Source organism: Zonotrichia albicollis, chromosome 1 (assembly GCF_047830755.1).
Source record: "Zonotrichia albicollis isolate bZonAlb1 chromosome 1, bZonAlb1.hap1, whole genome shotgun sequence".
Classification (NCBI taxonomy): Eukaryota; Metazoa; Chordata; class Aves; order Passeriformes; family Passerellidae; genus Zonotrichia; species Zonotrichia albicollis.
This window is the reverse complement of record NC_133819.1, coordinates 139,466,200-139,482,846: the sequence shown is the minus strand read 5'-3', so window position 1 is coordinate 139,482,846 and position 16,647 is coordinate 139,466,200.

The window sequence follows — 16,647 nt, the reverse complement described above, 5'->3', positions numbered from 1 at the left end:
AAGAATGAAAATTTAACTGAGTTCTGTGTTCAGAAAAGTAGCCGATGGACCTGTGACCAGCAGGGTCCTGCCCTCTCTTACCTGGGTGATACATAATAGCTTCTAACAAGGCTGGCAGTTTAGCAGCTTGGGATATACATTTAGTTTAGCTCAGAAACACCTGGAGTTTCATCCCTTTCTGCTTGCTTCATGTAGGTTGTAAGAAAGGACAAGAAGTTATATGTGTCTAAAGGGCCATGTTGATCAGATATCCTGGCTCCATTGGTGAAGAGAAAATTTACAACCCATTGTAGCTTAAACAGATACACAAGAATATTTTCCAAGCAGCAGCGTGATTTCCTGTATTTACAGTGTATTTATTATTTTAAATTCAAATAAATTTATCTTCTATGACCTTTGCTTAAGCAAAACACTCACCTTTTAGAACTATGGAATGAGGCCTTCCCAACCCACAATGTGCGAGCATGTAATGGATTTAGCTGGTTTTGCCTCGTTAGTTTTACAGTTAGAAATCAAACTCACTAAAGGTATCGACTGGTTATCTTCAGATGATACCTGTCAAATGATCCAAAGTAATTTACCTTCTTTTCACATCATGCACTTAAGGCTGGGATTAAGTAGCTGATAGTATTTCTTGCAAAATTGTTATAGAATTGTCCTTTGTGAAAAACATAGTGATTTCACATATTTCCTTTAATATTTTTACAATGGCTTTAAACTATATTTACTATCATATTCAAGACTGTAAAATCATGTCAGAACTGGAACTACCAGTTTATAAGGGTAATGTCCAGAAAGTACTACTCAACAGGTTCTGTTCAAGTTCTGTCAGCACAATATGAGACAATCACAATATGGTACTGTGATTCTTGTTAGAGAATCGTAAAGATATTTTATAACTAAATGGTGATAACCAGCATACTAACACACACCAGTGGAAATGCAAAAGATTTCTCAGTTTGATTTAAAAGAACGATAAATTTTGGGCTCATGGAATAATTTTTTTTCACAGAATATAAAACGTGATATGGAAATATGCTTTAATATCAGAATACTTCACCAGTTTAAAAAAAAAAACTAGTTCTGAAATTTAATTTGTTTTGATTATTTCTATAATCTTTCTATAATATTTTCATTTTTTGCTATCCAGTTCAAATGTTTATTTGTTCATAGAAAATAACTAATGTGCCTCTTGGTTTATAGCATCATTATTTAATCACATAAAAAACCAATTCAGTTAAAAATATGATACTTTTTTTGTTCTGCTCTGAAATCTATGATTTTCATATACTGATAAGCCAAAGTATTTCTACTATAATGAGACTAGATGGACAAGGACCATTATAAACCATATATACACATGTATATAAACTACAACAATAAAAAAATTAGTAATTTAAATTGAAATTCAAATATTCTCTCATTTTTCAAACCAATCTTTCAACTATCTGAAAATATCTATTATAGGCTTTGACATATTTCTGATCTTAGATCAGTAATTCACTCAACTATTTTTCCATATAGGTCATGATTTTTAGAGTATTAATCACTTTTCTTGCCTTCTAACAGGTGTCTGAAAGATTAATTCATTTTAAATGCAGACCAAACTGAACATCATTCTTAAAATAAGGCCTTGCTATTCTTTTGTAATTTCAGATATAACATCTGCTCCTTTACAATGATTTGACTGTGCGGATTTACAATAATTTTTGTGAGATAATTACGACAATTTTTATAAGAGAGATAAAAATTACATAGATACATTTAACCCTACCTTGAACATGTTATGTTATGTCCTGAGATCAGTTGCAGTGCTAAAATTACATTAGAAAAATATAAAGGGTATTCATTGATTTGACCTTAATACACTTTTTAAAATAAAATGTGGATGTATAAGTCTGGAGGAGAAGCCTTATGTCAACAAATCTAGTTCACAGTCCAAATTAAAGTCCTTGTCATGTTCTCTCACTCAAAATGTATCGGGTTCCCATTTTAGATCCAACTTTTTGTCTCACAGTCATGTGTATTAGGTATAGAAGGTCCAAGACTGATCACACCAAAGTCAGGATGGAACCTTTCATAGCCTTCAATAATGCATGACTAATTCTTAGATAAACTTTATTCTAGGATAATTTTGAACCAGAATTCAAAGATTTTGGATATGAAAACTTACTACCTCATTTCTTTTTCTTGAAGTAGTAGATTCTAAAAATATTTGAGTTCCACATGTAAATTACATGTCTTTTAAACATATCTTTATTTTACAATTTAATTTTCTTCTACTTCCAGCACATGTTCCTCAGTTTTGTAATATACAGGAAGACAAAGAGAATTCTGATCCTTTTCCATATAGTTTATTCTTTCACAAACATCTTCTTATCATGCTTCCTATTAATTGTTTCTGTAAATAATATAGCTCTAATGTATTCAAATCTTTTTTCATATTAAAGTTCTAAGTAAATTTTCATCTCTTAATTTCAAATTAGCTTCATTTTTTGCTATTTCTGTTCTGTATTTCTGGAGGTGGCATGACTAGAATCAAGTATACAGCTCAAGTCAACTAGATTACACTCTAATGGCATTAATGTTATAGAAGGACACCAAACCACATTCTGCCCCTAGTGATGCCCTGTAATGTGCTATTTCTGCTGCCTTAAAGTTGCAGTTGCACTCTTTGTTACTTTCACTATAGATACTTGATCAAGGGAAATGCTTTAAATATTACCGGCTAACATGAAGAAAATCACCTTCTGTTTTATCAGAAGCTGCATTTATCACAAATGGAGAATATGGTCACTGACTCACTTAATCTTTTAGAGAATGAAAGAAAAAATTACTGAGAAATTAGTCTGCAATAAACAAAAGCTTCAAAATCTCTTTATGGTGCCTTTGGAGAAGGCTAAATAAAAGGCTTTGCAAGAATACATGATACCAACAGCATTACGTAAATTTAATGAATGAGGAACAGAGGAAACCAGCACATAAATTCTATGTCTGGAGCAAGAAAGGTTTAGCAGGCTGTTGTAGGAAATTATGTTAAATATTATGAAGAACATGTTTAATATCTTTCAGTCTAATTAGTGTAATTCTTTGGCATAGTCTCAATACATATGTGCTACAAGTTTGAGGATGTGCATTTGCCACCTACCGATAAAGAGTTCTTTCAATAGTGAACTAATGCCCTCTTGCACTCCTCTATCAAATTTCCTGGACACATTAGGCTCATTTCACATGTCAGCAGGGAGTGTGTAATGTATATCAAGTCGATTTGTGCACACACAGAAAATCTGGTGAGTACAAACTCTTCATTTGTAAATGTTCAGTGTGCGCTAGAGTTAAAACCTCCACACTTACAAATACAGCCCCTGTAACTAGATAGTTTTGCCTCACTCTGTTGAAAGGCAAACAATTTCAGAGAGCTATGTAGATAGATCTCTGATGTCTCACAGGCAAAGCTGTAGGAGCCATGTACAGCCAAAGATCCTGTAAAGGTTCTTCTCTTCTGAGGAAACCAGTGAGTACCAGTTGTTCTGCAGGAAATTGTGGGTGAAATACTCAAAATTTCAATACCTGCAGTGCACACTGTAGCATGAAGAAGGGCTCAGAAGAAAAACCTTAATACTAGGCATGGTTATGAAGATCAAAAAAAGGGATATTTTTAGTCTAGGGCATAAAAAACAGTTTGTGAAGGTTAAGAACTCCAGTGTAAAAAGAAGTGACTGCTAAGGAATTGCCAAAAGCTTGCTGCTGGATCTGAATTTTTGCCCCAGGTCTGCTTCTAGACATAAAACTGGTCCTGAAAAAAAGGCACTAGAGCATGAGATTTCATTGCTGCGCTCAGTTATGATGATGGCAACATTGACAGAGTTATTCTCTACTCTCCACTTGTTGCAAGGACAATTTCTTATGATTGCTCCAATAACAAGTGCTAACAGTATTCGATAGACTAAATCTGTCTTGCTGGCAGTTGGAGTGAATCTTGAGGGGAAAATATTTAACATCTTAAAAGGCGACTGAATGGAAATCTGTAAGAGAATTGAAAGCAGGCTGCAAGACTTAGCAGAGAATGGCCTGTAATTAGAATAATTCAACTGGGGCTAATGATTGTTTGAAATTGAAGAGAATATTGTTTTACACTGTTTTCCTAAAACATGGAGGGAAGACATGGAAGTTGTATCCAGTTTTCCAAATATTAGTACCCAACATGCCAATCAGAGGCATGAAAGATGGATAAATACCCAGAATAGTGCTCAAGCTATCTCCAAATCACCAAGAGATGGTGTGAGTGATTCGGTAAGTGCACACAGGTGATCATGTTGCACTAAGATGTATTGATTTGGTTAGTAGATGTGACTGAACAATGTCTTGTTTATGGGAATGCTATGTACATCAGACAAAGTACAGTGGGTTTTTTTGAAAATGATGGCATGTATCTACAGACAAAGAGCTACCCTGTGACGACCTAGAGTGAAGCCAAGCATAAGACTTTGGGGAAATAGTAAAATGTAGACATGACACTGCAGGTGGCAAGACCCAGTGTAACTGAGCATCAGACTCAAACATTTAAAAAGAAGATAACTAGCTGTCTCCATCTACAATTGATTGGTGCAGTACAAGTTCCAGAGGTAAATCAGTGACTATATGTGCTTTTGCCAAAATTGTCCTTTTTTCTCCAGTTCAGTTTTGTGGGTTCTCAGAAGGAAAATTCCTCCTCAAACTGCCAAGAGATAGAAAGTTATTTGAATGTCATATTGCAGCACCCAGTGCAGTCACGGTTTTTATTAAAATTTTGTCTCTGTGTTTCAGGGAATTAATTTCATAGGAACTGGTATGGCAGATTTCCTAACATGCTAAAATACTAATAACTTTATGTTCTGTAGAAACCAAACTAGAAACTTTCCAGCAGAAAAAAAAAAATGCTAATACATGCTTATAGACTAGAGCTCATGTTTTGTGCCACCTAAAGATTGTAATTCTTCAGCTCATGTCTTGCTTGAATTTTTCTTTTATGTTTCTATATGACAGTATTTATCTACCTACTTGGTCCAGTTACAGGACTTCTATAATTATAGCCAGACTCTACATCAGGCTGATAATCCTGGGATATGCTAGAAATTAGACTGTCTTATGATGTGTGGTACTATAATACTTTTAAAAACCAGCTATCTTCCTGCAGATTTTCACTGCTGGATTAGAAGCTCATGTACCTTTTACTCTGAACTAAAATATATGTGTATAAGAGGTGAGGCAACCCACTGATAAGGCTGAACAGAGAGGGGTGTAAAGTATGTAATGAGAAGTATGCTTAAGTCAAACTAGATCTCCTGAAGTTAGGCTATTTGGTGATCCTTACACCCTTTTTTTGCTTTTGGATCAGTAAAGGATAGCTTTGTTATCCATCTGAGATCAGCATACTGTCTTTAGCATTTTCCAGACTCTCAGAGAAGAAATTTCCACAGGCCCATGTTTCCAGCTGGTTGCTAGAAACCTTCAGACCACAAGTGAAAGTGCATGGGGACAAAATGTCAAATGCAGTTATCACCCAGATAGCTTTTCGTCTGGAGACGTTCTCGTCAGAGCACTCTCATCAGACAGGGAAAACATGAGTGAAGTTACAGATTCCAATATTTATTTCCTGGTTTGAAACCCAGCAGAAAATTTAAATCCTCTCAAGCTGCCCCCTTTTCACGGCTCCCTTCTGATTGAAGAAAACACTAAGGAAAAATTATGAGATGGAATCACAATTTACTGAAAAATCACAATAACTACAACAATATTATTAAAAGAGTGTAGAAAAGGAAGAGTGTTTTACCCACAAAAGGATATTCACCACTGAGCAAACAAAAGACAATACCCAGTGTGGTTTCCCAGACAAAGGCAAAATGACAACTGGCCCTGCCCTGGCCACGTAGTCTATGGGAAAAGAAAGCCAGTATGTCAGGGAGCCTCACAGCTTAACTTTCCTCCCCACCCAGCCTGAAAACAATGAAAAAATGAGGACAAAACCAGGTGGGACATGACAGGGGTCTGAAACAGGTTAGGGGAACCTTTTCCTGGGCCTGACCTTGCAGAAGTGGGACTGGAGTGCTCGGTGGTTCCAGTGGCGGCAGTGGTGGAGTCCTTCTCCACTGGGCTTTGCTGGCTCACTCTGAGCCACTGTTGCTCTTTCCCTTTTTCTCAGAACAATATCCTGGGCTTGCCAGCACTGTCTTTCAGCGCCTTCCTCAGCTCAGAGGAATGGGAAAAGGAACCACAGGTAGCAGAAAGGGGCTTGACCAGCCAAGCTGACCCGATGGCTGCATGCACCCTGCCTTGAGCCAGACAAAAGATGGAAACCCTTCCATTTCTGGCATCAGCTTCCTTCTGCTGAAACCACACCATGGATGTGCTGGGGGTAGTATGGAATGAAACAGTGCTAATACCTCCATCTCTTTCCTCTGTAACCACAACTGTGTAAAAAAAATTTGTTTAAAATTATATTCTATATACATGTATGTAAACACCATTATTAGTGAAAAAGCTATGGCATTTCTTGTACCATATTTTAAAACCATAATTTATCTTGTTAATATTTTTAGCATCTGACAAGTAGTAGGGATGAAATCAACTGTGTTTCTTTTATTCTTGTGTACTGAGGGAGAAATAGTATTCAAAGGTTATTTCTAAAGTGAGCAATGTAACCCCCAGATGTCCCAGCTTCCCAGTGCAGCAATGTTCAGTACAGCATCACATGAAGCACCAGCTGAGCCCTTGGAAGCTATCACATTAAAGCAGCAGGGCTGTAGCATTTAACAGAGCTAATGTCTCTGCGTGGTGCGAGGTGGTGGAACAGATTAAGTGTGTCTGACAGCGCTGTGAAGTGCAGCTACATCCCCCATAATGTGATACTGGTTCCACTGAGTGTCATCAATTAGATAGATGCTAATTTCAAACTCTAGTCTCTGTAACTGCCACTTTGGTCAACTGGCTTGAATTTTTTCTTTCATCAAGCAATAAAATAACAATATTACTTGGTCAGCATGCAATAACAACAGAAATTTGTGAAACCATATTGTGGAATTGGGAAATTTGTGGAACCAGTGTTGTTTTGACATATTTTTTCAAAGAAGAAAACTGGAAATTGGGGTTTATTTTCACTTGAATTTAAAACTTGTAGAATTCTTGATATTATAAATAAAATACCTCAACTAAATATTTGGAAGAATTTTCCCAAAAAAATTTAGCTCTGAAAATGGAATTAGACTTTGCAGCCCTTCTCTAAAATTCTGTCTTTCATGTTGGACACATTACCTCTAATAATTTGCAGTCATATTCCTGCCTTAGGAATAAAACATCAAAAGTCTATTAAAAATATGGAAACAGAAATTTGGCTTTTTCCTCCAAGAAACAGAATTTTCAGATTTAATAAATGAATATTGTTCATACTTTGGAGCTTTGCTTTATTTGTACAAAGAAAATAGCTAATCTTAAATTTTTCTATCGAGCTTCTTGGCTCAAGAATGTATAAGGGCAATAAGCCTTAGGTGGTTCTTACTTCTGCATGGCAGTTAGTTTAAAACATTTAGTCGGTCTTAAACACTAGAAGCTGTGAAAGTTTTACATTGATACTTATTCACAAACACATCAACACCTTGTCTCTGCTAGCAAGAAATTTTAAGCTGATTTCTTTACAAAACTATCATATGAGAATTCTTTTAAAATTTAATCACTGCTTAGTTTTATTTTGTGTGGATCCTTTTTAAGTTATTGATCAAACTCCTTTCAAGAGACCTTTTAAGGACTAATATTAAGACAAAGAAATTTGAGAGGTAAAATGGGCTTAAGGTTTTCTGCTAGTAGCTGAGTTCATGAAGCCAAGAAAACAATATAACATAGTTAATCATATATTGAGAGATAAAACTGTATATTTGGAATTCATATTTATATTTTTGAAGAATATTTGGCGATATCTGATGCAGTTATTGAACTAAGTTAAAGTTTGTCAAGAAAGCCTATCAGCATATCAGCACTCATCTTATGAGCTATTTCCAGCCCGAAGGCTTGGTGCTTATCTTATTTAGCCTATTTAGTCAGGAATAGCTAATCCATTTAATGATCATACAAAGAGAAAAAAAAAATTGCTGACTTTTGAAGGTCAGCTGGTCCAATGTCCTCTTCTAAGAATGGTTATCTTCAGTATTTTAGACAGTTCCTCAAGTTTTGGGGACTGCCACAGATGGAGAATCTCTGAACAGTCTCTTCTGATAACTAACTCTAAAAGTTTGTTGGTTTGTTTCTGTCTCCTTAACACCATCTTTTGGCTCTCTGCTATGCACTGAAGCCTGGCTCTGTCTGCAGTGCCTTTCGTGATCCTTTCAGGCAGAAAGCCGAGAAGTAGCAAGATGGAGATGCTCAACAGAGGGGTCAGGGAATGGGGAGCCAAGGGCCACCCTGGGGTTCTTAAAGAGGGAAATGTCTGTGAAAGTTTTTGAAAGAACTCTTTTATGACAATCATGTAAAAATAATGGCCTCCCAGTCAAATTTCTGTACTGTTTTTTAAGTATATTTTAATAAGTGATGTAAGTCATAGTGGCTATGCATGGTCCTAAGGAATAAATACAGAATGTTTTCATTGTTTCCAGCTGCACAAGAAGCTTCCCCTCATCAGGAATGTCTCATTAAAAAACAAACAAAAAAACAACAACAAAAAAGTAAAAGTAAAAGAAAAAATAATACACAGAATCCAAATGAAAAAAAAATGTCTTTTAATGATTTTATGAGTACTCCTACTTTAAGAGACATATATTCTTCACAGGTTGCTTTCTTTCACATGGAAACTGCTTTCACCTGCTCTTATCTTTTTCTCTAAGTCCATGGGAAATTTACTTATCCTCAATGTCTCACATCAGAGAAGTTAAGAATGGGTATTAGCTTCTCTATTTCACTTGTATTTTATATATTATAAAAAGAATATTCACAATCTTGAAATGTCCAAAAAGGATTAGCATGTGATCAATCAAATGCAACCCTTACTCAACCCCTCCAAATTGCCATCACTTCCAATGCCTTTTCTAAAATTTATACTTTCATCTTTTTCAGACAGGCATCTTGATTTATGTCTTCTGTGGAGTCTCTATTGCCCTTTGTGTGCTTACTATAATAAAAGGGTGATAAATGATTTACATTGTTTTCTGTGTCTCTACATTCTGATTCATAAATCAATTGTTAGATGTACTTTAATCACCCTCATGCTTTTTGTTTATTCTGATTGAAATCTCTTGGATTTCCTTCAGCAGTTTTTGCCTGGCATCTTCACAAGTATCTGAACTAAGATTTTCCACAAACATTGAACACATGGCAACAGCAATCAAATATGTATTGGGAGCTTCATCCAGAACACGCTGCAGGAGTTTTGCCTTAAGTATGATCAGTGATAGCACATTCTGAAAGGAGCTGGAGTGTGTGCCTGTAAAACATTTAATCTTTCAAGCAGCAGGGTCCAATGGCAAAACCTATGCTCTACTGCAACTAAGAAAACTGCAGCTGACAGCTTGTCCTGTTGTCATTTGCAAGATACATTAGCTTTCTCCTATAAAATATTAACACATTTATCAATTTTATGATCAATAAGCCATACATTTATAGTACTTAGATGTTTCAAAAAACATTTCATGAAATGATGAATTGTTGCTCTAAATACAGCAAGTGTATAATAACCTTAAATTCCATAATTTCTCATCCATGTATTTGTACATTCTTTTATTCCAACAGATACAACACAGAAAGACAATCAACAAAAAATAGTCTTTTTCCCAGTAAAACAGAAAGAGGGTTTAAAATAAAAAGTTAGCAAACTGCCAGTTTTACTCATAGAAATGCATTTGTTACTATCTGTTCGGAATATTTAAATATCATGTAGCTCTTTCAGTTGTCCTCTGCAAAAAGCATAGTTTTCACCCATAAATTTAAGGCTATTCCTGTCATGCTACAACTGATAAAACTAATATTGACCTGGGAAAGCCATGGGGTTTAAGCCATTCCCTGTGAATTATAAAAAGCATTTGTGGTAAATGCAATTTTCCAGTGCAACTTTTCTCTCTGATGTATGTTTTTATAGCACAAACATTTTGGCCACCTATCACCTCTTCTTAGCATGTTTTGACCCCTGTTCCTATCTTGACCACCACAGATGTTCCAATGACACTGTAGGATAAACACTGTCTCAAATCACTCCCTTTTCCAGCACTTCTAGCAGTTCTTAGCACTGTCAGTAGAAGTGAAAATTCATCAACATTAACTTCAGTGATGGTAACATAGTTGTAGGAGTTAATCTGAATCCAGACTTTTAATGATTCGTAACCCCCTAATGTGTTTTGGGGTTTCAAATACTTTCACCAATTCACTATTCATCAATTGTGAAATTTGTTATGTGCAGAGATTCACAGTAATGTTAACCAAGCTAAAAAGACCTCTTAAATCTCCTGTGAGCTAGCAAGCCATGTGCTTTGATACAGAATAAAGCCATGCTTTTTGAACATGACTTTTTAACAATGAAGGAAAGTCAAAGTGATTATCGTTTATTGTAGGCAACTGTTAAAACTTCTTGAAAAAAGGGATATGAAATCTTTGAAATTCAATTCACTCTGTGGGATAAAGATTTCACTTACAATAAGGGCAATATCCTCCTGCTAATTGAGAGTTATCTTTTTCTGTGAGTGCCACCTCCTCATGTTTCTGCTACCTTTCTCTGATCAGCTGTTATTCTACCACATGACAGCTCTAATAATATTTGCTTTGCTTCCCAAAACTTTTTTTTTTTGCATGTCCCAGATGATTTTCATTAAAGGACAGTGAATATACAGTTTTTCATGCACTTATCTGAAAAGATCTTTGAAAATTGCAATGTGTTGGCTCCGTCTCAATAGGTAGTATAGTGTAATATGATTTGGATTGGTGTTCTAATAAATGTTGATAACAAAGAGTATTTTTGTTATCATTGAGAAATTCTTACACAATCAAGGTCTTTACTGCTTCTCACCCCACCAGTGACGAGGCTGGGATGCACAAGATGTTGGGAGGGGATGCACCCTGAACAGCTGATCCCATCTGACCCAAGGGATAATCCATACCATGTGGCATCACACTCAGCATAGAAAGCTGGGAGAAAATGGGAAAGGGGAGGACATTCAGGGTGGAGATTATCATGCCAAGTCAGCATTACACATAACAGAGCACTCCTTTCCTGGGCATAGCTGAACACCTGCCTGCCCATGGGAAGTGGTGAATTAATTCCTTGTTTTGCTTTATTTGTGTTTGTGCTTTTGCTTTACCTATAAAACTCTCTTTTTCTCAACTTGTGAGTTTTCTTCCATTGACCCTTTCAATTCTCTTCCCACTGGGTGAAGTGAGTGAGTGGCTCATGGGGCTGAGTTGCCAGCTGGGGTTAAATGACAACTTGGAGTCACAGAAAGATGTCATTGGTGTAAGAGTTTTGAGTACTTGTCAGACATGCAGCACAACCTGATTCCTTTCCAGAAGATTTTTTTTGTTGCTTATTATTAATGCTTTAATCTATAACTGATTTTTCAGTTTTCTATTTTCTATTCTACTCTCACCTTAGTTCTCAGTTACCTTTCACCTATGTTTCTTTTGTGTTTTTTCCTGCATGTTCAATGGGAAACTGGATTCCACTGGATCTGAGGGAAAGACGTACAGCAGCCAAGAAAGAAATGCATCTCAAAGTAATCCCTGGACTTTGTTGGTTTCTCTTCATTCCAGAGGGGCAGTCATTTACAGCCAGCCTAATAAAGCAGCAATTTTGTGCAGTTCAGAGTTTGCTCATTTCTTTTGTCCAAGGCCTTATGCAGACTATTTTCATTGATGTAATGAATGGACAAGGATAATGTTTATTTGCCTGTACTCTGTATATGGGTAACCATAGAATAAAATTAATTTCAACTTGCAAATTCCATCTATATACCTAAAATTTGAAATAAAAAATATTTAAGAAAATCAATGTATTTCTGTCTCTGCTGCTTTTTCTTTGTAGAAGTGAGAGGAAACAAAGTCTTCAGAACAACATGATAGAATCCATATTTTATTAGGTGGACTACATGATAGCTGTTTAAACTGCTATTGAGAAACATTGCTATCAAATAAAGGACACTGAAATAAGAAAAAGCATTTATTTAAAATCTAAACAAATTTTTTACTGAGTATAAATACTTCTAACATTTCACTGAAGGTGGCAAATCTTTCAGTGCTATTCTGTGAGAATCTACATGTTCTGTGAGTCATCTGTTAACAAACCATGTACTTGTTTCAGATGACAGCATCAACACAGAGTTCCTTTAATCTCCACTGAAGTGAGCTTCCTCCTTCAGGTTTTCTGAAACTGATAATCTGTTTAAGAAGGCCAATTTTACTATTATGTTCCTCTGTTAGGATTTGGAGAGTGTCTGTGTTGCATAGCCTTTAAGAGTTTTCCCTAAGGTGCAGCATCTGGCTAGGGTGTATTTTTTTTTTCTTTTTTTTTTTCTTTTTCTTAATAGCCTATTCTTTCTGTAGAGATTTTGTCTGTATATCAAACACAGAGAGGTATGTGATGCTTTACTAAATTAAAGTGAAGTATGAGAACTGGGGTAATTCATTAATCTTATCAAGTTAGGACATGCTTGTCCATGAATGTGTTACCTTATTCTCCTGCCCGATGGCCTTACCATGTCAGAAACTGTTAACAATACACACATGCAGAGAAACACACATACACACATAAGCTTAAGATAAATTTCTAAAACTGCAAGAGGAAAAATCATGCTTTAAAGAAATGTAAAGGATTCAGCTTTTACTACTGTATGTAAGAAGGGAAAAAAAATATTCTTAATTACCAAACTTGCTAAAGCACAGGTGAAAGTTGAGAAAATTAAAAATTAATGCAATTATGCATTTTTTCAGCTTTCTCAGTGAGTCACCCTCAAGGAGGCAATTGTGGTAACAACATAAACACATCATCACATGTGATATAACAATATAGTGTGCCTAAATATCAAATCAGCTTCTAATGGGAAAACAAGTAATTATACATCTGAAGTATTTCTAAATGCTACAACTCACTAAGCCATTGCTTTTGCATCTGCTTTCCCACAGATACCTGCAGTAAATTCACTAAAATTACACTTTTTATGGATGTCACTCTGAATTTAATGATTTTCACTCTGGGTGGAAGCAGAGAGTGCAGCTGAAAGTCCTATCATATGCATGGCACTAACATTTACATAGGTACCTGAGGAACAAGACCAGAGACCATACCTATCCGAAAATCTTTTCTTTTTCTTTTACTGGGTCCATTCGCAACATTAATATTACTTCTGTTTGTCTCACAGTGCAAATTAGAGTAGTAAAGGTAAACTGGGAGAACACAACTGGAGCAATTAGAAAGCTGAGATTTTCACTTCTACTTGTGATGGAGTAATATTATGTCAGAAACATCTCCTGGCTTTCTTTATTTTGGTTTTATTACTGACCATTGAGATCTGTTGATTTGCATCTTGGCAGTAATGAGAACTATTAGTCTGTAATGAAGTTCTAAATGAAATGCTGCTGTGATGAGGTGAAATATATATTAATTTGCACAATTTATTAATGTGTAATAGCACATGTAGAACTGAAAATTATTGCTTGTAATATCTGTCTTTTTTTTTCCAAAGTCTTGTAGAAGTATTCTGCATTAAATACTCCTTAATTCCCACTTACACAATAGTGGATCTCAATCAGAATTCACAATTATTAGTTTTTTCTGTTTCGTGTCTAATTTTATTTCTCCCAGTCTTAACAAGTTTGTTGCTAAGTAAAGATTTCAATTGGAACAGTCTGGTTTCCAAGCAGAAGCTGGATAAACATTAGATATCTTCAACTTAAGCATGCAATCCAAAATACATGCTTAGGCTTCCTCTATAATCTTCTATAATTCCTTCACAATTCCATTGTAAATTCTAGTATGCATAAAGAAGAAAAATAATACAAACCCATGCAACTAACCATATAAAGTGCTCTTGCAGAGCAGAACTGTTCAAGGCTGACAGGAAAGCTGTTGTAATGTGACCCATCACATTGCAAACCAGGAAAAAGAAGAAGGTGAGTAGAAGTACCAAACACATGACTATGGATAATGGTGGCCATAATCTTTAATCAGAAGTAGGAGAAAGAAGAGATCAGCCTCAGGCAGATGGAATTTTCTGTGAAATACCTTTTTCCTTCTCTGAAAAGCAGGCAGATCTCAGTTTCCTGGTTTTAACTGTGTTATATTAACAAAATTATTGAATGTACCATGAAATTTACCTTGAGTGGTTCTTAATCTCTTCTAAAGGAGTGAAATTAATAATCATGCCAAAAGTAGATTTACCTTGTAAATAACTCTATTTGTTGTCCATTGAAATCATGCATAAAATAATTATCTCAATCAAATTGTCTCAGAACACTCCATAAAAAATGCCACCAAACTTCTCAATGTAAGGAGTAGGCTGCAATTAATTGCATTGATATCACTTTTATACATACAAATCAGTAGAGAATAGAAGTTGTACTAGACAAAGAGTCCCAAACCACTTTGCTAACAGACTGAGCAATCAAAAATCTTAAGGAGGGCCAAACTCTTTAATCCTAGGCCTAGGTGCTACAATTTATAATTTCTGTACTATTTAATACTATTCTACCCCTACACAGTATTATTACCTCTATTTTTTCTTCAAGTCTTGAAATTAGTATTTTACAATGCTATGTATTATTAAAAATACTAAATCTAGGTGGGAAAAAATGATTCACCAACAAATCCAATGTTGTCCTCCTCCTCTTTTTCTTTCTCTAGTTAAAAAAATAAAAATATACATTTCAAATGTTGAAAATGAAAAACAATTAGCAGCCCCAGGCATGCATATTTATTGAAGCTTTAGAGCTCTGATTCTATTAGCTAAGGACTCATTTTCATTGAGGCAAAACACCCACAGAGATCAGTGGCAGCCTTTTGTGTTGAGTCAGTTCATTGTTTCCTGTGCTTATTCAGTTGGGCCATGATCCGGCAATTGATCAGTGGTGTCCACATGGGCTGAACAGCAGGATCAAAACCCAGGCATTTTATCCTGTTTTGCTTGAATTCATACAGCAACAGGAAAAAGAGAGATGTTCTTTCAGAAATGAAAAAAAAAAGTTTTGATTCTAGGTCAGGCAGGGAGCTGTAAATTTTATTTAATATTTCTTTTGAAATTTGTTACATTCCAGACATGAATCCAAGTTATTATTGCATAGAAGAATAAAGTTGATGAATCACACATTTCTTAAACATTGATCAGTAGAAACAAAAATTTTCAATTGTTGTTACTGACAGGGTCATATATATAAACTCTAAAAACAGTAGAAGAAAAATAAATAGAAACATTTCAAACAACTTGGTGGATAAGAGATTCAGGATAAGCAGCTATAAGACTGCCAGTCCTTGGCTGCTCCTAAAGGCAACTTGATTTGAAGAGAAACAAGTAAGGGTTTATTTACATCATTAATAGTGAAATAATGCAGTCATACTTTAATGCAAAACCCTAATGGAAAAAGTCTGGTACACTTTTTTTAAGTTTGTGAGTGCTACAGAATCAGACTTTATTGAAAATGCTCAGTATTTTTAATGCACATTGCAATGCAGAATTGAAATAGTATAGGGAAAACAGGAAAATATGTACTCACTACAGTGAGAATAAATAATGTTTATTATCAAAAGAAACCCCAAAAAACTGTAGTTTATCAGCTACTTAAGACATACTTTTCAACCTAAATTTTAGCCACCACATTCAGGCAAAATTGTAAGCACAGTTGATTAAATTACTTTAAACTACCCATTCAGAGAATTATGTGTCCCAAAGAGGATTTCAGCTTATTTGAAGTCTGCCATGATATTTTCATGTTCTATAGAAGAAATCCAGCGAAGTTACCAAATTTCTAAGTTATGTGATTCATGTATCCAATATTTAATTCAGATTAGTCTGGATGAAGACTTCAGAGTTAAAAATTTTCCAGAGTAGATATATATTGCCTTGTTTAGGATGTGACAAAAGGATCAGAAACTAGAGGATGGCCAGAATTGAGAAAAGATGGTGTTTTAATGTACCTAAGAGCAATAATACTGAGAAAACACAACATTTTTATTTCAAGATTTTGAAAGTGAAACATCAATGTTTACATTAAATCAAAATTCTAGATTTCAAATCAAACAAAAAAAAGTGTGTTAATATTTTCCAATTTTTATTTTTTTGCAACTTAATAAAATATTTCAAAAAATAAATATTTTTTACCCAAAAGTACATGAGAAGCTGAGAATTTATTTTTAATTTTCTTTTTTTATCGCCAGCCAGAAAGAAGCACTTCTGTATCAATGTAGTTAAATTTTTGATGATGTTAGAATAAGGAGTAACTTTTAGAGGGCTACTTGGTAGCTTTAGAAGATATCAAAGAGCTCTGTTTTTTCCCCATCCTACTCATCTATACAGAGTCACAGAGTCACGCAATATTCTGAGGTGGAAGAAAACCACAGGAATCATCAGGTCCAACTCTTAAATGAATGACCCATAGAGGAATCAAGCCCACAGACTTGCTGCTATTAACAACATGCTTTCTGAGTTAACTATA